General features: G+C 40.2%; 1 long non-coding RNA gene across 1 annotated transcript in view; it reads right to left on the reverse strand.

Moving 5' to 3' along the window:
• The window catches only part of LOC126066538 (uncharacterized), a 34150-nt gene that overhangs the window by 18109 nt on the left and 896 nt on the right, over window positions 1–15145 (reverse strand). The window contains exon 2 of the long non-coding RNA XR_007515123.1: window positions 12027–12096. This is a non-coding gene — a long non-coding RNA (uncharacterized LOC126066538). The remainder of the gene's footprint in view (window positions 1–12026; window positions 12097–15145) is intronic.

The raw sequence follows: 15145 nt of genomic DNA on the forward strand, positions 1-15145 counted from the left end.
ACCTATAGTCACCTGATCTTTGACAAAGACCCAAAATCCATTAAATGGGGAAAAGGCAGTCTTTTTAACAAATGGTGCTGGCAAAACTGAAGGTCCATCTGCAAAAAAAATGAAACTCGACCCATAACTCAAAAATACACAAAAATTAATTAAAAATGGATCAAAGACCTAAATATAAGACTAAAAATTATAAAGATCATAGAAGGAAAAATAGGATCAACACTAAAGGCCCTAATACACAGCATTAGTAAGACACAAACAATAACTAACAATATATAAACACCAGAAGATAAGCTAGATAAACGGAATCTTCTAAAAATCACACACTTATTTTCTTCAAAAGACTTCATTAAAAGAGTAAAAAGAGGGCTTACAGACCGGGAAAAAAATTTTCACTGTGGCAAATCCGACAAAGTTCTAATCTCTAAAATCTATAGGGAAATCCAACACCTCTACAGCAAAAAGACAAATAATCCAGTTAAAAAATGGGCAAATGATATGAACAGACACTCCACCAAAGAAGATATTCAAGCAGCTAACAGACACATGAGGAGATGCTCGAGATCACTAGCCATTAAAAAAAAAAAAGAGAGAAATGCAAAATCAAAACTACCATCTCGCCCCAGCATTACTGGCACAAATCAAAAAAACAGTAAATAATAAATGCTGGAGAGGCTTCAGGGGGATTGGAATTCTTATGCATTGCTGGTGGGAACGCAAAATGGTGTAACCACTTTGGAAATGATATGGCATTTCCTGAAAAAGCTAGAAATACATATACCATATGATCCAGCAAACCCACTCCTAGGAATATATCCTAGAGAAATAAGAGCCATCACAGAAATAGACATATGCACACTCAAGTTCATTGCAGCGTTATTCACAATAGCAAAAAGATGGAAACAACCTAAGTGTCCATCAAGAGACGAATGGATAAAGAAACTATGGTACATACACCAAAAGGGAATACTACACAATGATAAAGAACAGTGATGAATCTGTGAAGCATCTCACAACATGGATGAATCTGAAGGGCATTATACTGAATAAATTAAGACAATCACAAAAGGACAAATATTGCATGGCACTACTATTATAAAAATTCATGAAAAGGTTTACACACAAAAAGAAACAATCTTTGATGGTTACAAAGGAGGGTGGTAGTGGGTAGGGAAAAACACTAACTAGACAATAGATTATTTTTTTTTTTGGTGAAGGGTAAGACAGTACACAATACCGGGGAAGCCAGTACAACTGCACCACGTCAAGGTCATGGAAGCTTCATAGACACATTCAGATTCCCTGAGGAAACAAACTGCTCGGCTGAGGGCCAGGGACCATAGTCTCAGGGGACATCTAGCTCAATTGGCATAACATAACTTATAAAGAAAATGTTCTATATCCTATTTTGGAGAGTAGCGTCTAGGGTCTTAAAAGCTTGTGAGTGGCCACCTAAGATACCCCACCGGTCCCACCCCATCTGGAGCAAGAAAGAATGAAGAAAACCAAAGACAGAAGGGAAAGGTTAGTCCAAAGACTAATGGACTACAATGTCAGCCTTTACCTGACTGAGTCCAGCACAACTAGATGGTGCCCCCCATCACTACCAACTGTTCCAACAGGGATCGCAAGATAGGGTCCTGGACAGAGCTAGAGAAAAATGTAGAACAAAATTCTAACTCACAAAAAAAGATCAGTTACTGGTCTGACAGACACTGGAGACACCCTGAGAGTATGGCCCCCGGACACCCTTTTAACTCAGTCCTGAAGTCACTCCTGAGGTTCGCCCTTCAGTCAAAGATTAGACAACCCCATAAAACAAAATGAGACTCAATGGGCACACCAGCCCAGGGGCAAAGACAAGAAGGCAGGAGGGAACAAGAAAGCTGGTAATAAATAATGATGTTGAGAAGTGGAGAGTGTTGACATTGTTAGAAACCAATGTCACAAAATATAGGTACTAACATTTTAACGAGTAACTATTTTGCTCTCTAAGCCTTCATCTAAAGTACAATAAAATAACTAATTTAAAAAATTAACTCAAAATGAATCATAGAACTAAATGTAAAACCAAAAATATAAAATTACTAGGAGAAAATATTTGTAATCTTAGATTAGACAAAGATTGCTTAGATACAACTCTAAAAGTGCAATCCATAAAGGAAAAAATTGTGAAATTTGTCAAAAAACAGTGTTAAATAGATACTTGTATGCCAGTGTTAAAAGCAGCATTATTCACAATAGCCAAAAGGTGGCAACATCAACAGATGAATGGATAAACAAAATGTGGTCTATACATTGCTGTTGTTGTTGGGTGCTGCCAAATCGGTACAGACTCATAGTGACACTGTATACAACAGAACAAAAGACTGCCTGGTCCTGTGCCATCCTCACAATAGTTGTTATGCTTGAGCCCGTTGTCACAGCCACTGTGTCAGTCCATCTCACAGAGGGTCTTCCTCTGCTGACCATCTACTTTACCAAGCATGATGTCCTTCTCTCTCCTGATAACATGCCCAGATTTGTTCCTTCTTCTGGCAGTCTGTGGTATATTTGTTAATCTTCTCCAACACCATAAATCAAAGGCATCCATTCTTCTTCAGTCTTCTTTATTCATTGCCCAGCTTTAGCAAGCATATAAGGCAATTGAAAACACCAAGGCTTAGGTCAGGTACATCTTAGTCTTTAATGTGACACCTCTGCTTTTTAACACTTAAAAAAGGTCTCTTGCAGCACATTTGCCCAATGCAATGCGACCTTTGATAGCTTAACTGCTGTTTCCATAGAATTTGATTGTGGATCCAAGTAAAATGAAATTCTTTATAACTTCAACCCTTTCTCTGTTCATCATGGTGTTGCTTATTGGTCCAGTTGTGAAGATTTTTGTTTTCTTTATATTAAAGTGTAATCCTTATCCTTACTGAAGGCTGTAGTGCTTCAAGGCCTCTTTGCTTTCAGCAAGCAAAGTTGTGTCATCTTCTTATCATAGATTGCTAGTGCAATCTTGATGCTACATTCTTCATATAGTCCAGCTTCTCAGATTATTTGCTTAGCATACAAATTGAGTAACTATGGTGAAAGGATACAACTCTGGCACACACCTTTCCTAATTTTAAATCTCTCAGCATCCCCTCTTTCTGTTTGAACTACAGCCTCTTGGTCTATGTACAGGCTCGTCATGAGCACAATTAAGTGTTCTGGAATTTCCATTTTTTGCAATGTTATCCATAGTTTGTTATGAACCACACAATCAAATGTCTTTGCATAGTCGATAAAACCCAGGTGAACATCTTTCTGATAGTCTCTGTTTTCAACCAAGATCCATCTGACATCAACAATGATACTTCTCATTTCACTTCCCCTTTTGAATCCGGCGGAAACCCTGGTGGCGTAGTGGTTAAGGAGCTACGGCTGCTAACCCAAAGGTCAGCAATTTGAATCCACCAGGCACTCATTGGAAACCTATGGGGCAGTTCTACTATGTCCTATAGGGTCGCTAGGAGTCGGAATCAACTCGACGGCAACAGTTTTGTTTTTTTGGGGTGTTCTGAATCCAGCTTGAATTTCTGGCAGTTCCCTGTAGATGTACTGCTGCAGTCTTTTTTGAATGATCTTCAGCAAAAATTTACTTGTGTGTGAAATTAATGATATGGTTTGGCAATTTCTGCATTCTGTTGGATCACCTTCTTTTGAAATGGGCACAAATATGAATCTCTTCCAGACGGTTGGCCAGGTAGCTGTCTTACAAGTTTCTTGGTATAGATGAGTGAGCACTCCAGCTCTGCATCTGTTTGCTGACACATCTCAACTGGTGTTTTGTCAATTCCTGGAGCCTTGTTTTTCACCAATGCCTTCAGTACAGCTTGGACTTGTTCCTTCAGTACCATCGTTTTCTGATCATATGCTACCTTCTGAAATGATTGAATGTCATATAATTCTTTTTGGTATTGACTCTGTGTATTTTTTCCATCTTCTTTTGATGCTTTCTGTGTCATTTAATATTTTCCTGGTAGAATCCTTCAATATTGCCACTCAAGACTTGAATTTTCTCTTCAGTTCTTTCAGCTTGAGAAATGCTGAATGTGTTCTTCCCTTTTGGTTTTCTAACTCTAGGTCTTTGTACCCCCACGTGTCTTGTCAGTTTGTTGTACTGGGGGGGGCTTGTGTGTTGTTGTGATTCTGGAAGCTATGCCACCGGTATACAGATACCAGCAGGGTCACCCATGGAGGACTGGTTTCAGCTGAGCTTCCAGACTAAGACAGACCAGGAAGAAGGACCTGGCAGTCTACTTCTGAAAAGCATTAGCCAGTGAAAACCTTATGAATAGCAGTGGAATACTGTCTGATATAATGCTGGAAGATGAGACCCCCCCAGGTTGGAAGGCACTCAAAAGATGACTGGGGAAGAGCTGCCTCCTCAAAGTAGAGTCGACCTTAATGATGTGGATGGAGTAAAGCTTTTGCGACCTTGATTTGCTGATGTGGCATGACTCAAAATGAGAAGAAACAGCTGCAAACATCCATTACAAATCGGAACCTGGAATGTACAAAGTATGAATCTACAAAAATTGGAAATCATCAAAAATGAAATGGAATGCATAAACATTGATATCCTAGGCATTAGTGAGCTGAAATGGACTGGTATTGGCCATTTTGAATCAGACAATCATATAGACTACTATGCTGGGAATGACAACTCAAAGAGGAACGGTGTTGCATTCATTGTCAAACAGAGCGTTTTAAGATTTATCCTGAAGTACAATGCTGTCAGTGATAGGACAATATCCATACGCCTACAAGGAAGACCAGTTAATATGACTATTATTGAAATTTACACACCAACCAATAGGGCCAAAGATGAAGAAATAGAAGATTTTTATCAGCTGCTTCAGTCTGAAATTGATCGAACATGCAATCAAGATGCACTGATAATTACTGGCGATTGGAATGTGAAAGTTGGAAACAGAGAAGGATCGGTAGTTGGAAAATACGGCCTTGGTGATAGAAACAATACCAGAGATCAAATGATAGAATTTTGCAAGACCAATGACTTCTTCATTGCAAATACCTTCTTTCACCAACATAAATGGCGACTATACACATGGACCTCACCAGATGGAACACACAGAAATCAAATTGACTACATCTGTGGAAAGAGACAATGGAAAAGCTCAATATCATCAGTCAGAACAAGGCCAGGGGCCGACTGTGGAACAGACCATCAATTGCTCATATGCAAGTTCAAGCTGAAACTGAAGAAAATCAGAGCAAGTCCACGAGAGCCAAAATATGACCTTGAGTATATCCCACCTGAATTTAGAGACCATCTGAAGAATACTCTTGATGCATTAAACACTAGTGACCGCAGACCAGACAAGTTGTGGAATGACATCAAGGACATCATCCATGAAGAAAGCAAGAGGTCACTGAAAAGACAGGAAAGAAAGAAAAGACCAAGACGGATGTCAGAGGAGACTCTGAAACTTGCTCTTGAGCATCAAGCAGCTAAAGCAAAAGGAAGAATTGATGAAGTAAAAGAACTGAACAAAAGATTTCAAAGGGCGTCTCGAGAAGACAAAGTAAAGTATTATAATGGCATGTGCAAAGAGCTGGAGATGGAAAACCAAAAGGGAAGAACACGCTCGGCGTTTCTCAGGCCGAAAGAACTGAAGAAAAAACTCAAGCCTCAAATTGCAATAGTGAAGGATTCCATGGGGAAAATATTAAACGACGCAGGAAGCATCAAAAGAAGATGGAAGGAATACACAGAGCCATTATATCAAAAAGAATTAGTCGATATTCAGCCATTTCAAGAGGTGGCATATGATCAGGAACCGATGGTACGGAAGGAAGAAGTCCAAGCTGCTCTGAAGGCATTGGCGAAAAACAAGGTTACAGGAATTGATGGAATATCAATTGAGATGTTTCAACAAACGGATGCAGCGCTAGAGGTCCTCACTCGTCTATGCTAAGAAATATGGAAGACAGCTTCCTGGCCAACTGACTGGAAGAGATCCATATTTATGCCTATTCCCAAGAAAGGTGATCCAACTGAATGTGGAAATTATAGAACAATATCATTAATGTCACACACAAGCAAAATTTTGCTGAACATCATTCAAAAATGGCTGCAGCAGTATATTAACAGGGAACTGCCAGAAATTCAAGCCAGTTTCAGAAGAGGATGTGGAACCAGGGATATCATTGCTAATGTCAGATGGATCCTGGCTGAAAGCAGAGAATACCAGAAAGATGTTCACCTGTGTTTTATTGACTATCCAAAGGCATTCGACTGTGTGGATCATAACAAACTATGGATAACATTGCGAAGAATAGGAATTCCAGAACACTTAATTGTGCTCATGAGGAACCTTTACATAGATCAAGAGGCAGTTGTTCGGACAGAACAAGGGGATACTGATTGGTTTAAAGTCAGGAAAGGTGTGCGTCTGGGTTGTATTCTTTCACCATACCTATTTAATCTGTATGTTGAACAAATAATCTGAGAAGCTGGACTATATGAAGAATAGGGCATCAGAATTGAAGGAAGACTCATTAACAACTTGCGTTATGCAGATGACACAACCTTGCTTGCTGAAAGTGAAGAGGACTTGAAGCACTTAATAAGGAAGATCAAAGACCACGGCCTTCAGTATGGATTACACCTCAATATAAAGAAAACAAAAATCCTCACAACTGGCCTAACGAGCGATATCACGATAAACAGAGAAAAGATTGTAGCTGTCAAGGATTTCATTTTACTTGGATCCACAATCAACAGCCATGGAAGCAGCAATCAGGAAATCAAAAGATGCATTGCATTGAGTAAATCTGCTGCAAAGGACCTTTTCAAAGTGTCGAAGAGCAAAGATGTCACCCTGAAGACTAAGGGGTGCCTGACCCAAGCCATGGTATTTTCAATCACATCATATGCATGTGAAAGCTGGACAATGAATAAGGAAGACCAAAGAAGGGTTGATGCCTTTGAATCGTGGTGTTGGCGAAGAATATTGAATATACCACCGGCTGCCAAAAGAACGAACAAATCTGTCTTGGAAGAAGTGCAGCCAGAATGCTCCTTCGAGGCAAGGATGGCGAGACTGCATCTTACATACTTTGGACATGTTGTCAGGAGGAATCAGTCCCTGGAGAAGGACATCACACTTGGCAGAGTACAGGGTCAGTGGAAAAGAGGAAGACCCTCAAAGAGGTGGATTGACACAGTGGCTGCAACAATGAGCTCAAGCATAACAACGATTGTAAGGGTGGTGCAGGACCGGGCAGCGTTTCGTTCTGTTGTGCATAGGGTCGCTATGGGTCGGAACTGACTTGACGGCACCTAACAACAACAATAACAAAGGTCTTTGTACATTTCATTATAATATTTTACTTTGTTTTCTTGAGCTGCCCTTTGAAATTTTCTGTTCAGCTATTTTGGCTTATCATTTTTTCCGTTCACTTTAGCTACTCTACATCCAACAGCAAGTTTCAGAATCTCTGTGGACATCCATTTTGGTCTTTTCTTTCTTTCTTGTCTTTTGAATGACCTCTTGCTTTCTTCATGTATGATGTCCTTGAAGACATTCCACAACTCATCTGGTCTTCAGTCATTAGTGTTTAATGAGTCAAATCTATTCTTGAGAAGGTCTCTAAATATAGGTGGAATATACTTAAGGTCATACTTTAGCTCTCCCGGACTTGTTCTAATTTTCTTTCGCTTCAACTTGTATATGAGCAATTAAGTGTCTGTTCCACAGGCATTCCCCAGCCTTGTTCCAACTGATGATATTGAGCCTTCCGTAGCCTCTTTCCACAAATGTAGTCAATTTGATTCCTGTGTTTTCCACTTGGCAAGGTTCACGTGAATAGTCACCGTTTATGTTGGTGAAAAAAGGTATCTGAAATGAAGAAGTCATTGGTCTTGCAAAATTCTATCATAAGGTCTCTGGCATCATTTCTATCACCAAGACCATATTTTCCACCTATTCTTACTTCTTTGTTTCCAACTTTTGCATTCTAGTCATCAGTAATTATCAATGTATCCTGATGGCATGTTTGATCAGTTTCAGACTGCAGAAGTTGGTAAAAATCTTCCGTTTCCTCATCTTTAGCATTAGTGGTTGGTGCATAAATGTGAATAATAGTTGTAATGACCAGTCTTCCTTGTAGGTGTATGGATATTATCCTATCACTGACAGTGTTGTACTTCAAGATAGATTTTGAAATGTTCTTTTGGGTGATGAATGTGTTGCCATTTCTTTTCAATTTGTCATTCCCAGGGCAGTATATCATATGATTATCTGATTTAAAATGGCCAAAACCAGTTCACTTCAGCTTACTAACGCCTAGGATATCGATGTTAATGCGTTCCATTTCATTTTTGATGACTTCCAATTTTCCTAAGCTCTTATTTTATACACTCCACAGTCCTACTATTAATGAATGTTTGCCATTGTTTCTCCTCATTTTGAGTCATGCCACATCAGCAAATGAAGGCTCCAAAACTTGACTCCATCCACATGATTACAGTGGACTCTACTTTGAGGAGGCAGCTCTTCCCCAGTCATATTTTGAGCACCTTTTATTCTTACAGGCTCATAATCTGGCAGTATATCAGACAATGTTCTGCTGCTATTCCTAAGGTTTTCACTAGCAAATTTTTTCAGAAGTAGACTGCCAGGCCCTTATTCCTAGTCTGTCTTAGTCTGGAAGCTCTACTGAAGCCTCTCCATCATGGGTGACCCTGCTGGTATTTGAAATACTGGTGGCAAATCTTCCAGCATCACAGCAACACACAAGCCACCATGGTACGACAAACTGACATATATGTGGGACGTATATGCATACGATGGAATACTATTGAGTCACAAAAAGAAATGAAATTCTCATACATATTACAACATGATGAACCTTGAAAACATTATGCTGACTGAATAAACTAGACACAAAGGACAAATATTGTATGATCCCATTTATATGAAATATCTAGGATAGGCAAATTAATAGGGCCAGAAAGTAGAGGAGTTATTACTAGGGTCTGGGAGGAGGAGGGAATGACGGATTATTGCTTAGTGGGTAGAGAAGTTTCTGTTTGGGATGATGAAAATGTTCTAGAAATTAATAGAAAGTACTTAATGCCACTGAAATGTACACTTAAATGTTAAAATGATAAGTTATGCATATTTTCCCTCAATAAAAAAAATACTGAGGAAAAATAAAAGACACTGTTAAGAGAATGAAGAGATAAGCCCATAGACTAGAAAAAGAAAAAAATTGGAAATCATGTATCTAATAAAGGACTTGATTCCAGAATACATAAAGAACTCTCAAAACTCATTAATAATAATTTTTTTTTTAATTAGAAAAGTGGGCCAAAGGTTTAAACAGACATTTCACCAAAGAAAACGAACATATGGTGCACAGAAAAGGGTTAACATGGCGGGCCTGAGACTGCCACACTCAGATGGCTGCTTGCAAGGCTGACCCTTGGCTGGCATCTGAGAATTTGGCTGGTAAACAATTCCCTACACTAATTTTGCCTAAATGGTAAGGATGGCATTGTGCCCAGACTGCTTTTGCAAATACTATGGCTTATACTGAACACCTGCTTTCCTGTTGGGATTCCAGAATTTTGATACATGGTAAGTGGAGAGTGCCTACCTGACCAGCCCCCACTAAAAGGGCACTGAGTCTTTAGTGGGCTTCCCTGGGCAGAAACTCTGTATGCATATGGCGGCATTTTGATTGTTGGGGCAAGGGTGCGCTGTGTGACCTCTTATGAGATGCCTGTACATGGATTCCTGCAGGCTCTGCCTGGATCTTTTCCATTATGATCCAGCATCCCATCTCTACTACATTATTGTAATAAATCTTTGTGATGAGTAAAACTTTATGCTAAATCCCATGAGTTCTCTTAGTGAATCTCCAAACACAGGGGTGGTCCTGTGAACCCCAAAATGGATGGAAAATAAAGATGTAAAAAATTCTCACCATCAGCAGTCAGCAAGGAAATGTAAATTAAAACCACAAATGAGATACTGCTACACATCTGTTGTTGTTGCTATGTTCTGACTCACAGCTACCCTACGTACAACAGAACAAAACACTGCCCTGTCCCACACCATCCTCACAATCATTGAGCCCATTGTTGCAGCCACTGTGTCAATCCAACTACACATCTACTAAAGCAAAATATAAACCAGTTGCCTTCAAGTCAACTCTGACTCATGGTGATGCACGTGTGCAGAATAGAACACTCCATAGAGTTTTCATGGCTGTGGCCTTTCAGAAGTAGGTTGCCAGGCCTTTCTTCTGAGGCATCTCTGAGAGGGTTCAAACTGCCAACCTTTTGGTTAGTAATTGAGCACCTGTGCCACCCAGGGACTCCACACATCCATTAAAATGGCTAAAATTAAGAGGACAGACCATACCAAGTGTTGATGAGGACTGCTGCTGGAATGTAACCACAGTTTGGTGGCTTCTTAAGTAGTTAAATGTATATCTACTGAAGCCGCCGCCTAGGCTTTCCCTTCTCTGTGGCAGTTTCACCCCTCCCGCGCAGCTGGACAATGCCGCGGCCCTTATCTCGGCCCTAACCACATTTTAAATGTGGTGCCAGAACTCTGCGAATGCTAGAACCAGGATCCTGGTTCATGCACAGGACCTGAGGAGCCCATGGCCCTGAACTTGACCCCGTACTTGAACATCACCAGAGAGGAAGATATTTTCCAGCACACCACGGTGCCTGAGCCTATTTGAAAAACAAGAGGTCCCTTCCTTTACAACATGACTGGGCTCCTGAATCTCCAAATATGGGCATAGGAGGGATGGAGCTTTTAGATTTAGGGCACCAATCCCTGCCCCCAGGGACTCGAGAAGGTAAAAGTTCCCAGGTCCCTTGGGGTGGGGAGCAAGTGGTCTTTTGGCTGCTAGGCCACATGTTGCTCCTTATTTGCACAAACAATAAATTTCCACTTTCTGTTTCCCTTGCAACTGGTGGTGTGGCGTCCATCTTATTTCAATCGGCTAATAGGACAGGACAAGAACCCATGTTCAGTTACAACTACCACATAATACAGCCATTTCATCCTTGTTATTTATCTGAGGAATGAAACCATATATCCAGACAAGTGCCTAAAGGAGCCTTGCTTGTAGTAGCCCCAAACTGCAAACAAAGTGTTTATCAACACATGTGATAAACCCATACGATGGGATACTACTCAGCAATAAAAAGAACTGAGCTATTGACACAAGCTACAATATGGATAAACCTCAAAACAATTATGAGTGAAAGAGCCAGGTCAAAATAATAAAGTTATAAGATTCCATTTATATAAAGTTTTAGAAAATGGAAACTAACCTATAAAGACAGAAAGCAGATCAGTGGTTGCCTGAAGGAGCAGGAGGGAAGAATGACAAAGGGGCATGAGAAAACTTTGGCGGGTGATGGATATGTTCACCATCTTGATTGGGGCAATGGTTTCTTGGGCATATACATACACAGAATTTATCAAATTGTACTATTTAAACATGTGCAGTTTATCTTATGTCAGTTATATACACTAATAAAGCTGTTTGTATTAAAAAGTGAATGAATTTGCAAGCGCTTAAAAAATATTTACAGAAGGAAAAGTGAATTACGCAAGACTTGCCAAGTCCAAGTACATCGAGCTTGGAACTGGGACCAAAACGTTAAATTTGTAATCCACGATGCTACAAACACTATCAACAATCTGATCACTGGTTATCTACAAGACAATTTAGTGACAGCAAACTCTTCACTAACCTTAAAACTTAAACATTCTGACGTGAGCCACCACAAATTTCAATATGCTTTGGCTACTGAATAAACTTTTTGTCTACCTTGAAATGGACTTTCAGTCTTGGATAATATTTTCAACAACCAATAGCAACAAAAGATAAAAGGCAACAAATTTTAAAATACTGTGAAGTTGCAAAAGCCTTCCCCCCACTTGTTGGAACAAAGAGGGGTGGCATTGTTATGATTCCTGAGCCCTGATACTTACAGCCCCTTTGCAGTAGAGCCGGAGTTGTCCTGTAGGAGTTCGGACAATCATAGACATCCTTTTCCTATTACTAGAACAATATAAAAAAGTGTTATTAGTTTCTCTTTTCTTAGGTACTTGACTCTAAAACTGAAATCACCAAAGTCAAAGGAGTTCCAATAGTCCACAATTTTGATACATGCTAGGCAGAGTGCTTACCTCGCCAGCCTCCAATAAAAGGGTGCTGAGTCTCTAGTGGGCTGACTATCAGTAAAAAGGCCAACATACTTCCGCGATTGCCAGTCTCCACGTCCTTTTCTTTATCTCACTCTTTAAATGGAGGTTCTAATTCTAAATCTCTATTTCTTCCTCCTTTTACTATTTCTCTGTCACCATCCTTTTCTTCCATGGAAATTCACTAGCACCACTACATGTAATTTAGTCATTAAAAAAACTAATGGGGAGAGGAGAAGGCAGCCTTGTGTTCTGTGCTTTATACGTACCCTTCAGTCTTCACAACCTCCTTATAAAGCACTCACTTTGTTTCCATTTTGCCAGACTGAGATGTTAAGTTGCCTGCCCAATAGCTGCCAGAGTATTGTATATGCAGTACTGTCTCAAAGGCCCCAGGCTTTCTTCCTCTTCCTAGTATTGTGGACAGAACTCAAACTCATTTCTTTTTTTCCTAAGTCAGCAGCTCAAGTACGCTTGTGATCTCCCTACTCCACCTTATCCCACACACTGCCTGACATACTACTTCTCCCTCATCATGTCACTCTCAAACCTTTGATGGCTCTCATGGCCATCAAAGACCTTTCAAGAAACCCTTACAAATAACCTTCCAATCCCCACCTTCCCAGGTTTCTCCTATCTCACAACACTACGTCTTGCAGAATACGTGCTCCAACCACAGCAGAATATGCACCTTCCCACGACAGCTTGTGTTCTTTTCCGTGCTATCACTGACCTCATATCCTCGTCCTAAGATATGGGCTTCCAGCTCCCACATCTACCTGTTGGAACCCAACCCACCCTTCAAAGATGCAACTTCCTCCACAAAGCTTACCCAAAACTCCTCTGGCGGAAGTAGATCTTGATATAGTCATCTGACATGAATTGTACCAGGCCCCATCTAGCAGTGAAATCAGGTTTGCACACAGCTGTGTCCTGTAATACACTGTAAGCCCCTACAGGCAAGGACAACGTCTTCCTCTTGATACAAACCTCCACAGCCTAGCCCACCTCTTTTTTATGGAGTAGGTACTCAAGTGTTCCATGGAACGATTAGCAGAAAGGAAACAAGAACTTCTCCTAGTGGAAAATTTTTATCCTCAATTCCAACTGTGGTGGAATGCAGAGGTACCATAAGTGATTAAAAGATATACTAAACTCTGAACTGTACTGGAGTTGCTAATTTTAAACTTGGAACTAAACATTTTCTTTTCCAAGTAAGGCTACTAATTCACTTTTCCTTTTTCCCAACCATTCTCTAGAAAAAGCATCAACAAAGACCGAATAGGTAAAAACTAGAAGGGATAATTAAACTTAGTAGTCAGTTGGCAAACAAAAATATTAAAACTAAAAATAAAAGATATTCTTCTAAAAAACTAATATAAATACATCCAAGAAAATCCTCTAATGACTTTCTATCACACTTAAAAAAAAATCCAAATTCCTTGCCGTAGACTATTAAAAACAAAACAAAACCTTTGCCATCAGTCCTGAGGGGAAAAAAAAAACAAACTTTTGCCTCAGTCCTGAGGAAAAGCCCAATGGAAATAGCATCATTGGCAACAACCACACACCTATGCCTTGGAGAATTAGGCCCCTGCTGCCAGAGCCTCCAGCCCTCTGAAACATGAAAGGAGAGAAGGGTCTGGATGCATGTTTTTTTTTTTTTTTTCTTTTGAAATGTGTACTTTTCACAATTCTTCATTTTCATTTTTGCAAGACAGGGTCCCAGTCAAATCTTTAAACCCATTGCTGTCTTAAGATTATGACTCATGGCAACCCCATATGTGACAGAGCAAAACTACCCCCATAGGGTTTTCTTGGCTATAATCTCTATGGAATCAGATTGCCAGGCCTTTCTTCTGGAGTGCTGCTGGGAGGGTTTGAACTGTCAACCTTTCGGTTAGCTGCTGTTGTTGTTGTTAGGTACCACTGAATGACCCTACGTACAACAGAATGAAATTCTTCCCCGTCCTGTGCCATCCTCACAATCTTTGCTATGTTTGAGCCCATGTTGCAGCCACTGTGTCAGTCCATCTCATTGAGGGTTTTCCTTTTTTTTTTTGCTGACCCTTTACCTTACCAGGCATGATGTCCTTCTCCAGGACTGGTCCCTTCTGATAACATATCCAAAATATGTGAGATGAAGTCTCACCATCCTTGCTTCCAAGAAGCATTCTGACTGTACTTCTTCCAAGACAGACTTGTTCCTTCTTCTGGCAGTCCATGGTATAAAACCCAGAAGTCCATGGTACATTCAATATTTTTTGCCAACACCATTATTCAAAGGCATCAATTCTGCTTCAGTCTTCCTTATTCATTTTCCAGCTTTCACATGCATATGAGGCAATTGAAAACACCATAGCTTCAGTCAGGCACACCTTAGTCCTCAAAGTGACACCTTTAATTTACCACACTTGAAAGAGGTCTTTTGCAGCAGATATGCCCAATGCAATACATCATTTGATTTCTTGACTGCCCCTTCCATGAGCGTTGATTGTGGATCCAGGTAAAATGAAATCCTTGACAACTTCAACATTTTCTGCATTTATCATGATGTTGCTTATTGGTCCAGTTGTGAGGATTTTTGTTTTCTTTATGTTGAGGTGCAATCCATACTGAAGGCTGTGGTCTTTGATCTGCATCAGTAAGTGTTTCGAGTCCTTTTCACTTTCAGCAAGTTGTGTCATCTGCATATCACAGGATGTTAGTAAGTCTTTCTCTAATCCCGATGCCACATTCTCCTTCATATAGTCCAGCTTCTCAGATTATTTGCTCAGAGCACAGACTGAATAAGCGTGGTAAAAGGATACAACCCTGACACACACGTTTCCTGATTTTAAACCACGCAGTATCCTCTTGTTCTGTTCGACTGACTGCCTCTTGGTCTACGGACAGATTCTTCATGA

This window comes from Elephas maximus, chromosome 23 (assembly GCF_024166365.1).
Source record: "Elephas maximus indicus isolate mEleMax1 chromosome 23, mEleMax1 primary haplotype, whole genome shotgun sequence".
Classification (NCBI taxonomy): Eukaryota; Metazoa; Chordata; class Mammalia; order Proboscidea; family Elephantidae; genus Elephas; species Elephas maximus.